Source organism: Suncus etruscus, chromosome 2 (genome assembly GCF_024139225.1).
Source record: "Suncus etruscus isolate mSunEtr1 chromosome 2, mSunEtr1.pri.cur, whole genome shotgun sequence".
In the NCBI taxonomy this organism is placed as follows: domain Eukaryota; kingdom Metazoa; phylum Chordata; class Mammalia; order Eulipotyphla; family Soricidae; genus Suncus; species Suncus etruscus.
The window spans coordinates 169,894,041-169,911,780 of NC_064849.1; the positions used below are offsets into that span (position 1 = coordinate 169,894,041).

At 34.2% G+C, this 17,740-nt stretch overlaps 1 protein-coding gene and 2 non-coding genes across 3 annotated transcripts in view; all 3 read left to right on the plus strand.

The window, feature by feature from the left end:
• RIT2 (Ras like without CAAX 2) overlaps positions 1-17,740 on the plus strand; it is a 465,270-nt gene that overhangs the window by 398,573 nt on the left and 48,957 nt on the right. The window lies entirely within an intron of this gene.
• Positions 13,893-13,996, plus strand: LOC126002308 (U6 spliceosomal RNA). The gene has a single exon (XR_007493055.1). It is a non-coding gene; the product is annotated as a U6 spliceosomal RNA (small nuclear RNA).
• On the plus strand, positions 15,411-15,624 carry LOC126002969 (small nucleolar RNA U3). The gene has a single exon (XR_007493537.1). It is a non-coding gene; the product is annotated as a small nucleolar RNA U3 (small nucleolar RNA).

The following is a 17,740-nucleotide window of genomic DNA, read 5'->3' on the forward strand; positions in this document are numbered from 1 at the left end:
TTTCTGCCGGGGGATGAGATATGGGGCTGAGAGGGTGTCCCTTCACTTGGGAGCTGAGTGATGGGCTATTGGGGCTGGAGGTCTATCTTGATAACTAATGAGTTAAGAACTGAGGGTAAAGAGCATTAATAAGGAGGATATTAGTTTGGGATTGGGGGGGGTGAAGGGATAGTAGGATTTCTGAAGGGAGAAAAAGTATATATATATATATATATATATATATATATATATATATATATATATATATATATATATATATATATATATATATGAGAAGCTATATACACTATAGGCATGGATTGTTTACAATTTAGGTTTGGCACTCAGAAATGAGTCCTCTGTCTATGTACATATAAAGATATACATTTATCTATTCTTAAATTGTTGCTAGAGGTCTGACCCTAATAGAATGGGTCTGAGCTCTTAAGGACTGGTTAAATTAAGATAAATAATTAGCTTAGGTATATCTTAGCAAAGAGAGGAAGGGAGAACAAAAGATAAGAGAAAGGAGAAAAGAAAAAGTATTAAGTGTAGTAAAATTAAATTAAAAAGAAAATTAAGTAAGTCAAATAATAGAAATTGGGCTAGTGTGTCAGAGTTAGGAGGATTTCCCAGTCTCTTGGCACTTCAGTGATGTGATTTGGCCTTGCTAAATGAAAGTTTTAGGGTTAGATAATGGTTGGAACATTTTAGGATACACATAGTTTTCGCGTCTTGAGTACTAAGCAATGTGGTGATGAGGTCTACCTATGTAGATGGCTACTCTATGTAGTATTGCCATCTCATATGGGGGGCATATGAGACGCCAGGGTATAGAACCGCGGTCCTTCCTTGGCTAGCGCTTGCAAGGCAGACACCTTACCTCTAGCACCACCTCACTCCAAGTTCCTGTTATTTTTTTATGTGAGCCATCCTCACTAATCTAAGGTGGTACATTGTTGTCTTGATTTGGATTTTCCTAATGATGAGTGAGTGATGTTGATCATGTTTATATGTGTCTATTGGCCATCTTTCAGTCTTACTCAGACAAGTGTCTATTCATTTCTTCTCCCTAATTTTCTATGGCGTTATTAGATTTTTTTGGATCTTACCTTTTTTGAGATTATATATATATATATATATATATATAAAAGCACCATGATTACAAGATTGTTTGTAGCTGGGTTTCAGTCATAATCAGAACACCCTCCATCATCAATGTAACCTTCCCACCACCAGTGTACTCCCCTACCCCGCCACTGCCTGTATCGTGACATTCTACCTTAATTCATTCTTTAACATTGTCATGTTAGTTGTTAGTGTAGTTATTTCCCTAACAAAGTTCATCACTCTTTGGTTGAGCTTCAAACTGTGAGCCAGTCCTTCCAGCCCTTCAGTCCTTAATTCTATTGACTTTGGGTCTTATTACAGTAATGTCTTTAATTTTTCTTAAAATTTTTTTTAAAACCAGACATGAGTGGGACTCTTCTGTGTCTATCTCTCTCCCTCTAACTTATTTCACTAAACATAATAGATTCCATGTACATCCTCATATAAGAAATTTTATGTTCCACAGTTTCTTTAGCCATTCTCTGTTGAAGGGTATATTGGTTGTTTCCAGAGTCTGGCTGTTGTAAATAATGCTGCAATGAATATCGGTATGAGAAAGGTATTTTTCTAATTATATTTTTGTGTTCCTAGGGTGTATCCCTAGGAGTGGTATAGCTGTATCATATGAGAGTTTAATTTTCAGGTTTTTGAGGAATCTCCATATAGTTTTCCATAAAGGCTGGACTAGATGGCATTCCCACCAACAGTGAATGAGAGTGCTTTAATCCCAAAATCCCCACTAACACTGATTGTTCTTGTTCTCTGTGATGTGTGCCAATCTCTGTAGTGTGAGATGGTACCTCATTGTAGTTTTGATTTGCATCTCCCTGATGATTAGTGACGTGAAGCATTTTTTTCATGTCTCTATTGGCCGTTCATATTTCTTCTTTGAAAAAGTGTCTATTTCTTCTCCTCATTTTTTGATGGAGTTATATGTTTTTTTTTGTTATTAAGCTCACCTTTCTGAGTGCTTTGTAATCCTAGATGTCAGCCCTTTATCTGACTGTTAAGTGCAAAAATTTTTTCCCATTTCATTAACTGTCTTCTAGTATTACACTAGGGTTTCTTTTGCCATGCAGAAACTTTTTAGTTTGATGTTGTCTCATTTATTTAGGTTTTTTGTTTTGTTTTTTTATTTATTTAGGTTTGATGCTAAAGTTCTTGCCATTGGCATTCTATCCTCAAAGAAATTTTTGATATATATATATTAAATATACCATATATATCTTATATATCATATATATATCTTGGAGTGTTCTGCCTATTTTTTCCTCAATAATATTTACAAATTTGGGTCTGATTTCAAGGTCTTTAATCCACTATGATTTAACTTTTGTGTAAGTTCTGAGGTATTGATCAATCTTTAATTTCCTACAGGTGTTATTCAGTTGTTCCAACACCATTTGTTGAAGAGACTGCCTTTGTTCCATTTCATGTTCTTGGCTCTTTTGTCAAATATTAGTTGACTGTATGTATATTTGGGGGTTTAGATCTGAATATTCTGTTCTAATCCACTGGTCTGAGATTCTGTCTTTGTTCCAGTATCAGGCTGTTTTGATCACTATGGCTTTATATTAAAGCTTCAGGATAGGTAAAGAGATGCCACCCAGCTTCTTGTTTTTCAGTATGTATTCGGCTAACCTTGGTCTTTTGTATATAGTTCCATATAAATTTTATAAATGATTGTTCTAAGTCCTTAAAAATGATATCTGTATTTGTATAGATTGCACTGAATCTATATAGAAGTTTAGGTAAGATTGTCATTTTGACAATGTTGATTCTGCCTACCCATAAAATTGGGATGTTCTTCCATTTCCTTAGGTCCTCTTCAATTTCTTTCTGAAGTGTGTTTCATGGTATAGGTCCTTATAGGTAAGGTTGATTCCTAGGTACTTGATATTTTTGGATACTATTTTAAATGGGATTGTCTCCTTAATCTCTTTCTCTCCTACTTTGTTATTTGTATAGAGGAATACTACTATTTTTGTTTATAGACTTTGTAGCTGGTCACTTTGGATTATTATTTCTAGGAGTTTGTAGTCAAAAATATTTCTAAGGAGAGAGGAAAAACTATGGAAGAACAAATAACTAATTTAGGAAGAATTATCTTTTCCTTAGATAAATTGAGGCTGGGAAATTTAGTGTATGGAATTTTCCAACATAAGTGTTGGAATAAATAGTACTAATTATAAAATAAGTAAAATTTACTATCGATGATAAGTTAATGTTAAAAGGGCCTAGAAGAAAGAACAATTAATTACAATACATTAATACATATAAAGATTAGAATCATGAGTACTTTATCTTACAGACAAGAAAAATAAAGACACATATCTTGTGTCAACAAGGGCAAATATTTTGCCCAAGGTGACAGTGCTTGGGGGGGGTGACATAATCTTAAATCTCAGATCTCAGCGGCTAATATTATGTGTTTATATGTGTGTTTGGATGGATGAGGAGAATAATACTAAATCAGTTAGTTTTCTTTCTTCAGGGTATAGCATGTAAATTAAAGCACTTGCCTTACCTGTGACTTTAAGATTTAAACTAAAATCATGTGAGTTTTTTTATTTATTTATTTTTATTTATTTATTGGAGGCATGGGAATTGGGTCACAATCAATATTGATTACTCCTCACAGGTAAAGCAAGTACCTAACTCCACACATGATAACTCAGTAACTGGTGTGAATGAAACCTATGGAAGATGATGAAATTGTCCAGGAAGTGCCTGCAAAATTAAGAGAATGGAGTAGAGAATGAATATTTAATTCATAATATATAGAAGTTATTCATAATAGAAGTTCTACAATAAGAAAGTAAAAGGAACATGCAAAAGACATAAAAGGGAAAGTAATATGCATAGTTCAGAAACAGAAAAAGGAACAATTGGTTTAAATAATTTAGCTTTGAAGCCTCTTAAGTAGACAATTTAAGCAACTGATAATAAGTATGGATGCTAATTTAATATGACATCCTGAGCTAACATAGGATCAAATTCCTGAGGACCAGAACTAGAAGTTGAAAGCCAGTCCTCTGTAAAATGAGTTATTAAATAATATTAGTGTAACAGAACAATAACAGTCTGAGAAGAGCATGTTCTCTTCAAGCTCAGAGAAAGCCTATTGCACTCTGAGGAGTCAGACTAAACTGAAATTCATTGTAACATTACTAAATGCATATCACACAAAAGAGTAGTATAAAGCATTATTTTATTCCAAAAGTCAGTTGGCTCATCTAATTATTTGACTATGCAAACTTTAAAGTCAAATTATATATCAGACATTTTAGAGTGTAAGAGTGTAGAGATGACTGACACAGCATGTTCACTCAACCAAAAGTCTAGTTGTTAGGCAAAGTTATATAGTCTCTATACAGATAAATTATTTAAAGTTTACTAATGATGAATTAAAGGCAAGTACCAGCTATAAAATAGTACAGTGAGTGAGAAAAAAATCTAGTCTGGCTGACTTCACCATAAGGCCCACCTCAGGATCTGTACAGATACTGAGACCACTCAACACAGAGCTCTGAATGTATCACCCTGGACAAAGCAGAAGTCTTCCACACACAAAAAAACAAAACAAAAAAAAAAAACACCACCGGGAGAGTAATGATCCTGAGCAAAGACTAGAACCGATCCCATGACAGTATACTCCAAGGACGGAGAATCCCCATATCTCATAGGGCAAGTGAATTCCGTTTCGAATGACCCCAATATTTACTGTGCCAGGGCAGAGGGAAAAAACAAAAATGCAAAAAGCACAAAACCTTGGATATTTTTTATATACACATATATATATATTACCTTCATTTATTATTGTTATTATTATTTTTATTTACCTACCTATTTTGGTCGATTTCTCGGTTTGGATGTGATTATTGAAATTGTTGTCCCCAATTATTCTTTTTTTGTTTTTTTTTTTTTCTCTTCCTTTCTTTTCTTTCGTTATGTGCTACACCATGTTTCTTATTTCAAGACCACGGCGAGTTTTTTTGGTTTATATGTTTGTTTGTTTTTGTTTGTATTTTTTTATCAGTTTTTTTGTGGTGCTTATCGATGTAACTGGAGACCTCACTGGATATTTGACACTTCTTTTGGTACTGATGGGGTGTTTCACCTTCTTTTCCTTCTTCATTTCCCAAATCGATGAGGAGAACCCCTAGAAGGATTCTGCCCATTTTTGGGGTATTAGACTCTTACCCCAGTTTACTCATTTTCTCTTTTTCAGGCAAAACCACCCAACTTGAACTGCTAGCCCTGCCCCCACTTAGAGGGGGAAATAAGGGAGGCACCAAGACCAAACTGATGCAAGACTACTAAGTAGTAGGTCAAATACAGAGGGGATCACATATTCTAGCCACCCTGGGGGGGAGGGAAGAGGAAATGGGAGGTAGGACAAAAACGGAGGTGTAGGGAGGACAATTTAGGGATGAGAATCCCCCCTGATTTTATGTAAATATGTACCTAGAATATTATTGTCAACAATATGTAAGCCACTATGATCAAAATAAAAATTATATTAAAAAAATCTAGTCTGGAAGAATCTGGATGGATGCTTTATGTAGAAGTTATATTGAATTGAAATATTAACAAATGAAAATCTGTAGGATGCACATGATCAGAAGAGAGAGAAGTTTCTCAATACAAACTAGTAATAAGAAACAGAGAATGTCAGGTCCAGACACTCGCATGAACATTTAGTGGAAATAAAAAATGATCAGACCTGAACATCAAACCCAAAGTCAACAACAACAGAATCTATACCTAATCCACAGCAAGCTGTACAAGTGGGGACCGGTTACACTAGTGTTCCGGGGTGGGGGAGAAAAGGAGGGAGATATGGGATGCGTGCTGGAAAGATGGGTGGATGGAGGACATCACTGGTGGTGGACTGTGCCTGATTCATTGTCACTATGTACCTTAAATATTACTGTGAAAAATTTGTTATTCACTTCGGCCACAATAAAAATTTAAAAAAAGAAACAGAATGACAGATGTATAGCTGCATGGGGAATGAATTATTAAATGAAACAAGGTTTTGTTCAGCTCATGCATAATTCTGTGATATTTTACCCTTTCTCTTAGAATTGAAAGAAACCATTTAAAAATGGCATGAATTAGGCTAGTCTAAGGAGATGATTTTAGCTGCTGAAAGGAAAGAGATTATCATGGCTTAGATAAAAGAAGGAAATAACTATTACAAATATATCACAATAGTTGAATCAGTGGCAGTTTGGGTTGTGTATAAATATGTAAATGTAGCATAACATTAGACATATATTTTGATATTCCGATACATATAAAATATGAGTATTTATGGATATGGAAGAGTGTGAAATTTGGCTTTGGATAAATGTTTGATTTGCGAATTTAATTCTAAGAAATTCTGTCATTATATTATTCTGCAACCTTTAATGCCAGGTATGTTGCAATTTTATAAAAAGAACATAGACTTTAAATGTGTTATTAGCTCCATTGCAGATAGGAATCAGTGGAGGTAGAATATCATTTGGTTAACTGTATTCTGTTGTTTTTGTTTTTGTTTGTTTTTTGACCTCATCTGGTGACATTCAGGAGTTACTCCTATTTATGCGCTCAGAAATAGCTCCTGGCTTGGAGGCCCAGATGGGATGCCAGGGATGGAACCAAGGTCCTTTCTGGGTCTGCTGTATGCGAGGCAAAATACCCTACCCCTGCGCTATAGCTCGGCCCCTGCTTCACTGTATTCTTGATTTTTTTCCATCTCTAAAGGCCTCACAGAGGAGCCCTATTTATTTTCAGAATACTTAAGTCTCTCTTGATAACTGCTAATGTTAACATGTTGACAGTGTAACAGTAGAAGAGGATAACAAGTGATTACAAACAAACACTAAGACTAAAATAAACAGTTTATGCATGAGACTGGCTTCATTTTCTTGAGATGATAATGATTAAAAACCTGTGAATGTCCTTCCTCAGAGTGATTCACTCACATGCTGAGATCCTGAGAAGGGGTTCTTTATAGTTCCATCTGCAACTGAGTTATCACCTGACTTTTTCTAACAGAAGGACAGGGGATTTTCAATTAAATCTGTGTGAATAAACACAAATCCCATTTCTGCAGTAATTGTCTGGAAATCAGTGGGAACCCAATTTTCTATGAGCAATATGGCTATTATTTGACTAGGTGCCAATAGAGGGTTTGAGGTGAAAGTAAGTCAGAATTGAGCCTAGGTCAACATTTCAAAGTCCTTTTATAGGAGTCAAAGAAAGGTCTCAGATGATTGTCCTTTGCATGCAAGGCCTGAATTTATAACCCTCATGATATGATCTCCTAGTAACTCTAGGTATCCCTGAACATTGATGGATATGGCCTAAACCACAGTCCCAAAAGAATATCTTTTGCCAAGTTTATTTTTTATGACTACTGCCATAGGAAATGACTGCCTGAACATCGGGAATTATTTCAAACTTAATGTCGAATATATGTTATATCTTACTTATTTGTATACTATTTTAATTAAGCTCATGAGTTTAGAAGAGAGACCAGTATTAAAATCAGTTATTGGAAATTGAATTAAGGTAAATAATCTTTTGTAAAATATACATAATACCAATACTGGGAGAAAGTACTATTGTCTCACAAATTGTTTTAGCTTTAACTTTGTATGTGTAAGGGGTAAAAATTTACATAGTATTATTTCCAATTTATTTGTTTCTTCTGGAATTAAGGTATGCATTCAAATTGAAACTTCATATAGTGTTGTTTGCTTGTTTATTTTTATCTTTGCTTGTTTATTTGAGGGATACTTCTGGCGGTGCTCAGGAGACCATATATAGTGCTGAAATAAAACCAGGAGTGACAGTGTATAAGGCAAAAGCTTTAACCTTTGTATTATGAACATTACTACATAACTTTTTTGGGGGTAATCACTAGTGCTCAGAACTTACCCTTGTAAGTTCTGTATATACTTTGTATTCTGGGATCCCAGAAAAGCACATTATTCCACATCTGTATATTTAACAGCATTGCAGCACCAAGTCGTTTCTATCTGTCACCATAGAGTTGACACCAGAGTCTATCTTGAGGTCTTTTATGGTTGCATGTTTCTTTTCCTACAGAGTTCCAATTCAGTTAGTGAGCTGAGAAGATGAATGAAAATTTTTTCAGGGTTTTCTCTGTGAATGTTCTCTTGAGACATGTTTATTATTCAAATTTCTCTATCATGCTATAAATATTTATTATTCCTTGTTACATATGGACACATCCATTTAGATACATGTATGATCAATCAGAAAGTGTATTTCTATGAAGATTTTTAACTTTTTTGCATTGCTTTTACAAGAAACTATACAGCCCTCTTTGTTTACAAAAATAGAGCTATAGACACATGCCTTATAAGCTTTGCAATTTATTTCATTTTGACCTTATATTATAGTTTAATAACCAAACACACTGGAAGAACACCATAAATATATGAGGAAAGATGCTAAAGAGTTTTAGTAGTCTCAATGTTTCTTTGTTGACCAGATAGTGACACAGAACGAGAAATAGATTTTAAGGAACTGTGATATTTCAGTTTGGATGAAGATTATTTGTGAAAAGAATGGCCTGGTATGAATCAGCTTTATTTCACAATATAAGCCATATCCTATAATAAAAAATGTGCCACACAACAGTTGCATCACTTATATTGGATACTGGATATTTCATCACCCATATTAAGTTTACCAAAAGAAAAAATAAAATGACTAATGTCACCTTATACTTTAATCTTTACATTTAAGAAAATTAGTTGGATAATGTGAAAAGTGCAAAAAATATGAAAATTTTAAAAATATGAAAAGTGTAAAAAATGTGTAGAATTAAGCATTATAATAAAAAACTGAGTAATGCATTAGTTACGTCCCATGTTGTCTTACCAAAGGTTATTCAGTCATTTAAACTATTCCGTTTCAGACTGTATAAAGAGTTCTCTGAGCTGGTTTGTATCATATTACTACTCTCAAAATGTGAATTCAGATGCTTAAAAGAGAAAAAGTAACTTTACTGATTTTACCTAAGGAGCCAAGATTCTGACCACTTCCACTACATTGGACTCCTTATTCCTGTTAAACTTTTGTTTTTCATTCGTATTGAGGATGTTTGGGAATTAATATTAACCTAGTACCTAAATGGTACCTATTACCGAAGGTGAATGCCTAGCTCATTATGAAAAGTTAGGTGTTTTATTCGAGTTTAATTCAAAATAGCTTATGAAATGATTGAGCCTTTCTCTGTCTACTAAGTAAGTCCTAATTCAAGGAAAACAGAAAGCACACATTTCAATATAAAAAGGTGGTAGTTATGTCACATTAAGAACTAAAAGAGGTTCAATAAGAGAAAGGTTATTCCAAATTCATCAATCTGTCCTAGAGAAAAAATACAAGAGAAAAAATATCAACCCACTTATTAGAAAATGAAACAAGTTCAAGGTAAACGTGTATGATGATTATTATACTGGCCAAATTTAGTAGCATTTGAGTATTTTATTTTACATTCTCTGAGAAATAATGATTCTTTTGCTTATTTACTTCATAATTCTATTCTTCATACTCTTTTTTCCTTCTCTGATTCCTACTATGTAGCTAGTTTTCTGATTTTATTTATTTTTAAGTCAATCACTAGATAATTTCACTTAGTTTCATGACTTTATATAGCTTCAATATGCTGAGGTCCATAAATTTATAATTTATAATAAAGATAATGCTGTCTAATAAGAACAAATAGTCCAGAAGAGAAAGAAGAATTAAAGTTGGAGAAGTCAGATGGACTTCCTGTAGTACATCGGATTTGAATTTATTTTGAATGATGGAGTAAGCTCTAGGTAAAAAAGAAAAGATTTGAAATGAAGTTTTAAATGGCTATCTCTGTTCAAGAAACCAAGAAATAAAATACCTAGACTTACAGGGAAAATCAATGTAGATAACATGAAGAAAAGGCCTTAGAAAATTTGAATAGGATCCATTTAAAGATAACATTCAAATGAATAAATTCCATTTTCATGAAACATCTACCTTCTTCAAGCTTCATATTACAAGACCACTTCTAGTACTCCCAATTAGTATGATACTATCATAATTTAAAACAAATATAGGATTTAGAAATTGATTAAAATATGGATAAAGCACAACATTTTAGAACTCCAGTTAACAATAAAAATGTTTGTAGAAATAACTTTATAAATTTTATTCTTTTAATTTTTATTTAAATACCATGATTACAAGCATGACTGTAGTTAATAACCCCTACTATTTAGATAAGAATACTACTAATCAGCTATAATACTGCTGAGACAAATATTGAATAAAACATAAATTTCCCAGAAATACTGAAAGTAGAACTGATAATTTTAATACATATCATGATTAATAAGGCATATTGTATGTCACATTACTAATAAGAACTGGGTTTTATATATATTATACAAGTTAATTTATGGTATAAAATGTTCAATATATAAAGTAGGGAAGTATAAGTAAATGGAAATGGAACTTAAACTGGAAATAAGGTTTCTTACATGACCATGCAAAAGATTATGAAGTTAAGCATTAAATATAACCCATGCATTAATGTTTGTTTTCATAAGTACAATGTAAATAAATCTATCTCCCCACAATATTAAATCAATCATTCCTTAATTAAAATAGATAAACATGAAATGTTTTTCATGTATATAATTTACATGCCAAATGAAAAGTGGCATTTTGGATACTACTATAATTATAATTAATGTTACCTATATAGACCAGGACAGGTGAAAATATAAATAATTAAGAGTAGTTTGACCTTTTTACACTGTGAGGGCTGATACTCTGTACATCTTTAAAAATACATTGACTAAATTTTGTTTAATTATGGAATGTTTTTCCATTTCCTTAGGTTTTCTTCAATTGCTTTCTCAAATAATTTCAGGTTTTGATGATACAGGTCTCTTATCTCTTAAATTAAATATTAGATTACTAGGTACTTTTTGTTTATTGACACTATTTCAAATAATATAGACTAACTAATATCTTTCTCCTGAGTCATTATTTGTATAAAAGAATGAAACTAATATCTGTGTTGACTTTGTAACCAGTCAATTTGCTCTATTAGTTTACTGTGTTTAGGAGACATTTTTTAATGTGCTCCTTAGGGTCTTCAATGTATATCATTATCTCTGCTGCAACTAGAGATAGTTTGACTTTCCTAAAATCTAAAAGTGCCATTAAAAAATGGGGAGAAGAAATAAACAGACACCACTTTGAGAAAGACCAACAGATGGTCAGCAGGCAGATGATAAATGTTCATCTCCTTTCATTTGGGAAATCCAAATCATGATCACAAGAGATATCATCTTATACTAGTGAGTAGTACATATATCAGAAATACTGGGGACACTCTGTGTTGGTGGGGTGTGGTGAAAAGGGAACTTTTATTCACTGCTGGTGGAAATGCTGTCTGGTTCAACTCCTATAGAAAACAGAATTGAGAGTTCTTAGTGAACACAGAAATAAGTTTCCACATGACTCAGCAATTTTGCTTTTGGGTATTTATTCCTATGATAGAAAAACAATCATTCCAAAAAAAGTCATGCAGACCACTATTTATCACAGCACTCAGTACAATGACTTAAAGCAGGGGTCTCAAACTCGTGGCCCGCAGGCCGTTTGTGGCCTTTGTACAATATTTTGTGGCCCACTGCCGGCCATCAAATATCGCAGTATTTGTGATTATTCGCTTACCGAATAATCTCAATAAAAATCACATTAGTAAGAAAAACATCGCATTAAACATTTGCATACCCCGAGCAGTTCCGTTTGGGGTATGCAAATGTTTAATGTGATTTTTTTGCGATTTTTTTCTAACTAATGCGATTTTTTAATTGCGAATATTCGGTAAGCAAAATCCCGTATGCGGCCCAGTCTCACCCTGACTTGGCCTCCTGCAGCCCCCAGGTAAATTGAGTTTGAGACCCCTGGGTTAAAGAGTTGGAATTAACCTAGATGTCCAACAATAGGTAACTGGACTGTGACAATGTACTATATGGCATATATTTAGAATAACTTCATGAAGAAATGTAATGGTTTAAATTGGGGTTATCTAGAGCACTCTTGGTTACAGAGTATGGTGAGGAGGATGAAATAAATTGAATGGAAGGATGAGAAAAGCATCTGTGTAATAAAATAGACAAGGGTCAAGGAGACTCCTGTACATTGGCGGTGTTATGAAAGGACATAACTAAGTATCTACACCACAGACTCAACAACAATGATATCATGAGACCCTGATTTTAACAATAAAACTTAAAACTTTGCCTGTTATGATGACAGGCTGGTGCAAGGATGGTGGTGGTCATGCATGGGATGGACTCTCAGAACATTGATGGAGGGAGGTTGACACTGGTGGTGGCTGTGGCTCTGCTATATTGTATACCTAAAACATAAGTACAAATAACTTTGTAAACCACAATGCTATAAATTTAAAAAAATAAGAAAGCAACATGTAGATAAAGAGCCCTTAAGGTGAGTGAGATTGTAGAAATGTCCTACATTTACTGAGCACCATAAAAGGCATGTTGGGAAATGGTCTCATTCAATTAACATAACAAAATTATGCAATTTTATTTTTATCATTCTAACAAACATGAAGTTGAGGTTAAAGGTAATTTTTTCTCATTAACATAAAATAGTATAAAATGGGTTCTAGCCAAACTATTTTTAATTTAGTATACTCTTGCCTTTCATCAAAAACTCTCTTCAGAAACTATTAAGACTGATATTGTCAAGAAATAGTTTAGTAAGACCTATACTTTTTCTTTGCCCCTGAATGTTATACATGATTTAATTATACATAAAAAACAAGATATATGTAAAAAAAAAACAAGATATATGCAATATAAATAAAAATAATGAGCTTCTAGTGATTAAAGTTGAAAGAAAAAAGTATGCACACCATTTATACCATTTTATTAACAAACAAGTAAAATATAATTTTTTCTGTATTTTCTGCAATGGAAGTTTTCTTCAAATATCTAAGTGTTTCTAGATCATAAGTTAGAAAGACTAAACAAAGGATTAGAACACAAAAATTTTTGTATTTTATTACAAATAATTATAATTGTCTCTGCCACAAATGAATTGTTATATTACACTACATATTACAGTTATGTCATAAAAAGAATGTGTTCTCTCTTCTTTGGGCTATAAAGACAGTAAGGATGCAGCAATGGCCAAACAAAAGCAGAACTGGAGCATAGGTCTATAGAAACTTTGAATACTTGGTTAGTCAATGTCTTGAAGTAAGTCCCTGGACAATGTTGGAAGGAGTAAGTACTATAGTTGAAGTAATATAAAAAGGAAATAACATTAATAATATTATAACATGTTATCTCAAAATTAGAAAAATCAGGCTGTGTGATTGCTGACTGGGAGAAGCTGAGGGGACCTGTTGCTTTGCGTGTTTCTCTTCTCTGATCTCCTGAAGTTCTCTTCAGAGAGCTAGGAAGGGCCTACAAAAAAACTCTCCTGGAGCCACTCAGGCCGAAAGGCCAAGAAAGAGTGAAAACCGGCAATTAGGTACGCAGGCAGAGAGTGGACTCCTTTGTCTGTGGAGAAGTCCGCCTGCTGTGTGATTGTTGACTGGGAGAAGCAGAGAGGACCTGTTGGCTTTGCATGTTTCTCTTAGTCATATCTGATCTCCTGAAGGTCTCCTCACAGGGCTAGGAAGGGCCCCAAAAGATCTGTTTCCTGGAGCCATTCAGGTCGAAAGGCCAAGAAAGAGTGAAAACCAGGATCATGTGCTTGCTTCAGCAGCACATATACTAAAATTAGAATAATATAGAGATTAACATGGCTCCTGCGCAAGGATAACATGCAAACTCGTGAAGCGTTCCATATTTATAGAAAACAAATAAAGAAAACTGGCGATCAGGTATGCAGTCAGAGAGCGGACTCCTTTGTTGGTGGAGAAGTCCACACTGCTGTGTGATTGCTGAGTGGAAGAAGCTGAGAGGACCTGTTGATTTTGCGTGTTTCTCTTCTCTGATCTCCTGAAGCTCCCTTCAGGGGGCTAGAAAAGGCCAAAAGCAAAACAAAAACAAAAACAAAAAACAACAAAAAAACAAAACTGCCTCCTGGAAGCCCCAGAAGAGCATGGCTGCACCACTTTGCTTCACAGCTATGCGTTCTTTCTAACTACTGAGACCCACCACAACAAGCACCACAACACTACAAGCATGACAATGGGGAAGTCTCGCAGGCAAACACCATGCACAGAGAATGAAAATGATAGCTCTGATGACCCAAAATATACTAACAACAAGCATCTGATTAACCTCTCAGATAAAAAGTTTAGAATAGAAATATGGAAGATCCTCATGGAAATCAAAGAAAACATAGCTCTAGCTGAACAGAACACAAAGAAAGAAATCAGAAAACTCCAAACTGAAATAACAGATCTGAAAAATATGGTAGCTCAATTGAAAAACTCAGTGGCCAGCCTCTCCAACATGGTAATAGCAGCTGAGGATGAAATCAGTGAACTGGAAGATGAAATGCAGAACAACTCCACAAAGCAGAAGAGATTGGAAAAAAATCTTAAGGCAAACGATCAGACTATAGAAAAAGTACTCAAGGAATAACAACAGATGAAAACAGAAGTCTGCTAAACTCAACAGAAATAATGTAAGTATCACTGGAGTCCCAGAGGCCCAAGAAGGATATCCCCAAGAAGAATCAACAAAGACATCATAACAGAGAAACTCCTGGAGCTAAAGTCTGCATACAATCAAATCCTACAAGCCCAAAGAATACCATCTAGAAGAGACCTGAAGAAAAACACCCCAAGATACATCCTAGTTACAATGACAAATCCTACAGATAGAGATAGAATACTGAAAACAGCAAGATAAAAAAGGGAAATTACATTCAAAGTAGCATCCATAAGACTTAGAGCAGACATGTCACAAGAAACTCTCAAGGCCAAAAGACAGTGGTGAGATATTGTGACAAGACTGAATAAAATGAAAGCTTCACCTAGAATACTGCACCCCGCCCAACTCACGTTCAGGTTTGAAGGAAGGATACATAACCTCACCAATAAGCAACAGTTAGAAACTTCACAGATGCAAAACCAGCCTTAAAAGAAAAACAGAAAGGTATACTTTAAGATAAGACAGACCAATAGACACACCAAACTTATGTACAGAAATGACATTAAATCCCAAGACAATCATCTCCCTCAGTATCAATGGACTAAATGCACCAGTTAAGAGACACAGAATGGCATAATGGATAAAAAAAAAAAAGATGAACCCAAGACTATACTTTCAGAGATTATTTCTATAGTATGTGACTAGAGAAGTTTCTCTGATCATGTAAAGCACCCGAAGCCACAAGGAGGAGCCAGAGTGTCCTCTCCTGTGCATGAAGCCAGCTCTAGGTATCGCTTCTGCAACTGACTCTTGTCATTAATGATTGTTCTTCCCTTCCTTTGGAAGGGGTGGAGGGAGAGAATGCAGTCTGAGTGAATAAATAAAAGGAAAAAAAAAGATGAACCCAATTTTCTGCTGCCTACAAGAAACACACTTGAATAGTCAGAACAAACATACATTCAAAACCAAAGGCTGGAGGAAAATCATCCACACAAACAACACACTTAAAAAAGGTGGAGTGGCCATATTAACATCTAATGACACCAACTTAGACTCAGAAAATTTGTAAGGGACAAAGATGGAGACTTCGTACTAATCAAGGGATATGTGCAACAGGAAGAAATCAGAATACTAAACATATATGCATCAAATGAGAGATCAGCAAATTATCTAATACAATTACTGACACATTTGAAAGAGAACATCAATAATAACACAATAATTGTGGGAGACCTCAACACAGCCCTGTCAAACCTTGATAGGTCAACCAGAAGGAAAACCAACAAAAATATGCTAGCCCTGAAAAAAGAAATGGAAGAAAGAGGACTAGTATATTTATTACACTCCATCCCCAGAAACATGGATATACATTCTTCTTCAATGTACATGGATTATTCTCCAGGATAGACCATATGCTGGCACAAAAAAACATACCTCCATAAAATCAAGAAGATAAAATTTTGCAGGCTATTTTTGCTGACCACAAGGCTCTGAAATTAGATGTAAAATACAAAGGGACAAGAAGAAAAACTTTAACAACTAGAAATTAAAACAGCCTGCTACTGAATAACCAGTGTATCTGAGATAAAATCAAAGGAAATCAAAACTTTCCTGGAAACAAATGACAATGAAAACACAAACTAACAGAATCTAACAAACTAACAGTAAAAGCAGTACTGAAAGGAAAATTTATAGCTTTGCAAGCACACATCAGGAAGGAAGAAGGGGCATACCTGAGCAGCTTAATAATGCAGCTTATAAAATTAGAAAATCATCAACAAAAATCATCAAAAAAAAGGGAGACAGAAAGAAATAACAAAGCTTAGAGGAGAAATCAATGAAGTGGAAACCCAAAAAACAATCTGAAAGATCAATGAAAGCAGAATTTGGTTTTTTGAAAAAAAAAAAAATAAACAAGATTGATAGATCATTGGCAAAACTCACAAAGAAAGAGAAAATTGATAACCGTATTAGAAACAAAAAAAATGGAGATCACTACAGATGTTGAAAAGATTCAAAGGGTAATCAGAGACTACTTTGAGCAACTCTATGCCACTAAACATTAGAACCTGAAAGAAATGAATAAATTCTTGGACTCTTATAACCTTCCACGGTTGAGTAAGGAGTATCTATATCTATATATGAGTAGCATATATAAACTTCCCCATCAATATTGAGAAAATTAAAATAGCAATCAAATATCTGCCCAATAAGAAAACTCCAGGCCCAGATGGATTTACTAATGAATTCTTTCAAACCTGCAAGAGGAACTACTACTAATCCTGGTCAGACTCTTTCATGAAATTGAAAAAATAGAAACACTTCCAAACAGCTTTTATGAAGCGAACATCACCTTGATACCTAAATCAGACTGAGATGATGCCAAAAAAGAAATTACAGACCAATATCCCTGATGAACACAGATCCAAGGATCCTCAACAAAATCCTGGCAAATAGGATCCAATGCCTCATCAAGATCATTCATGATGATCAAGTAGGTTTCATCCCAGGAATGCAGGGATGGTTTAACATCCATAAATCTATCAACATAATACACAACATCAACAACAAGAAAAATAAAAATCACATGGTCATATTAATAGACACAGAGAAAGCATTTGATAAGGTCCAACACCCATTCTTAATAAAAACTCTGAGCGAGATGTGAATGAAAAATCTTTCTCAATATAGTTAAGGACATCTACCAAAAGACAATGGCAAATATTATCCTTAATGAAGAGAAACTAAAAGCCTTTCCTCTAAATTCTCGTACAAGACAAGGTTGACTGCTCTCACCACTCCTATTTAATGTAGTACTGGAAATACCTGCTATAGCTAATAGAGAAGATAAAGATATCAAAGAAATCCAGATAGGAAAGGAAGAAGTCAAGCTCTCACTGTTTTCAGATGACATGATACTCTACTTAGAAAACCCTAAAGAGTCTACGAAAAAGTTTCTAGGAACAATAGATTCATATAGCAATATGCCAGGC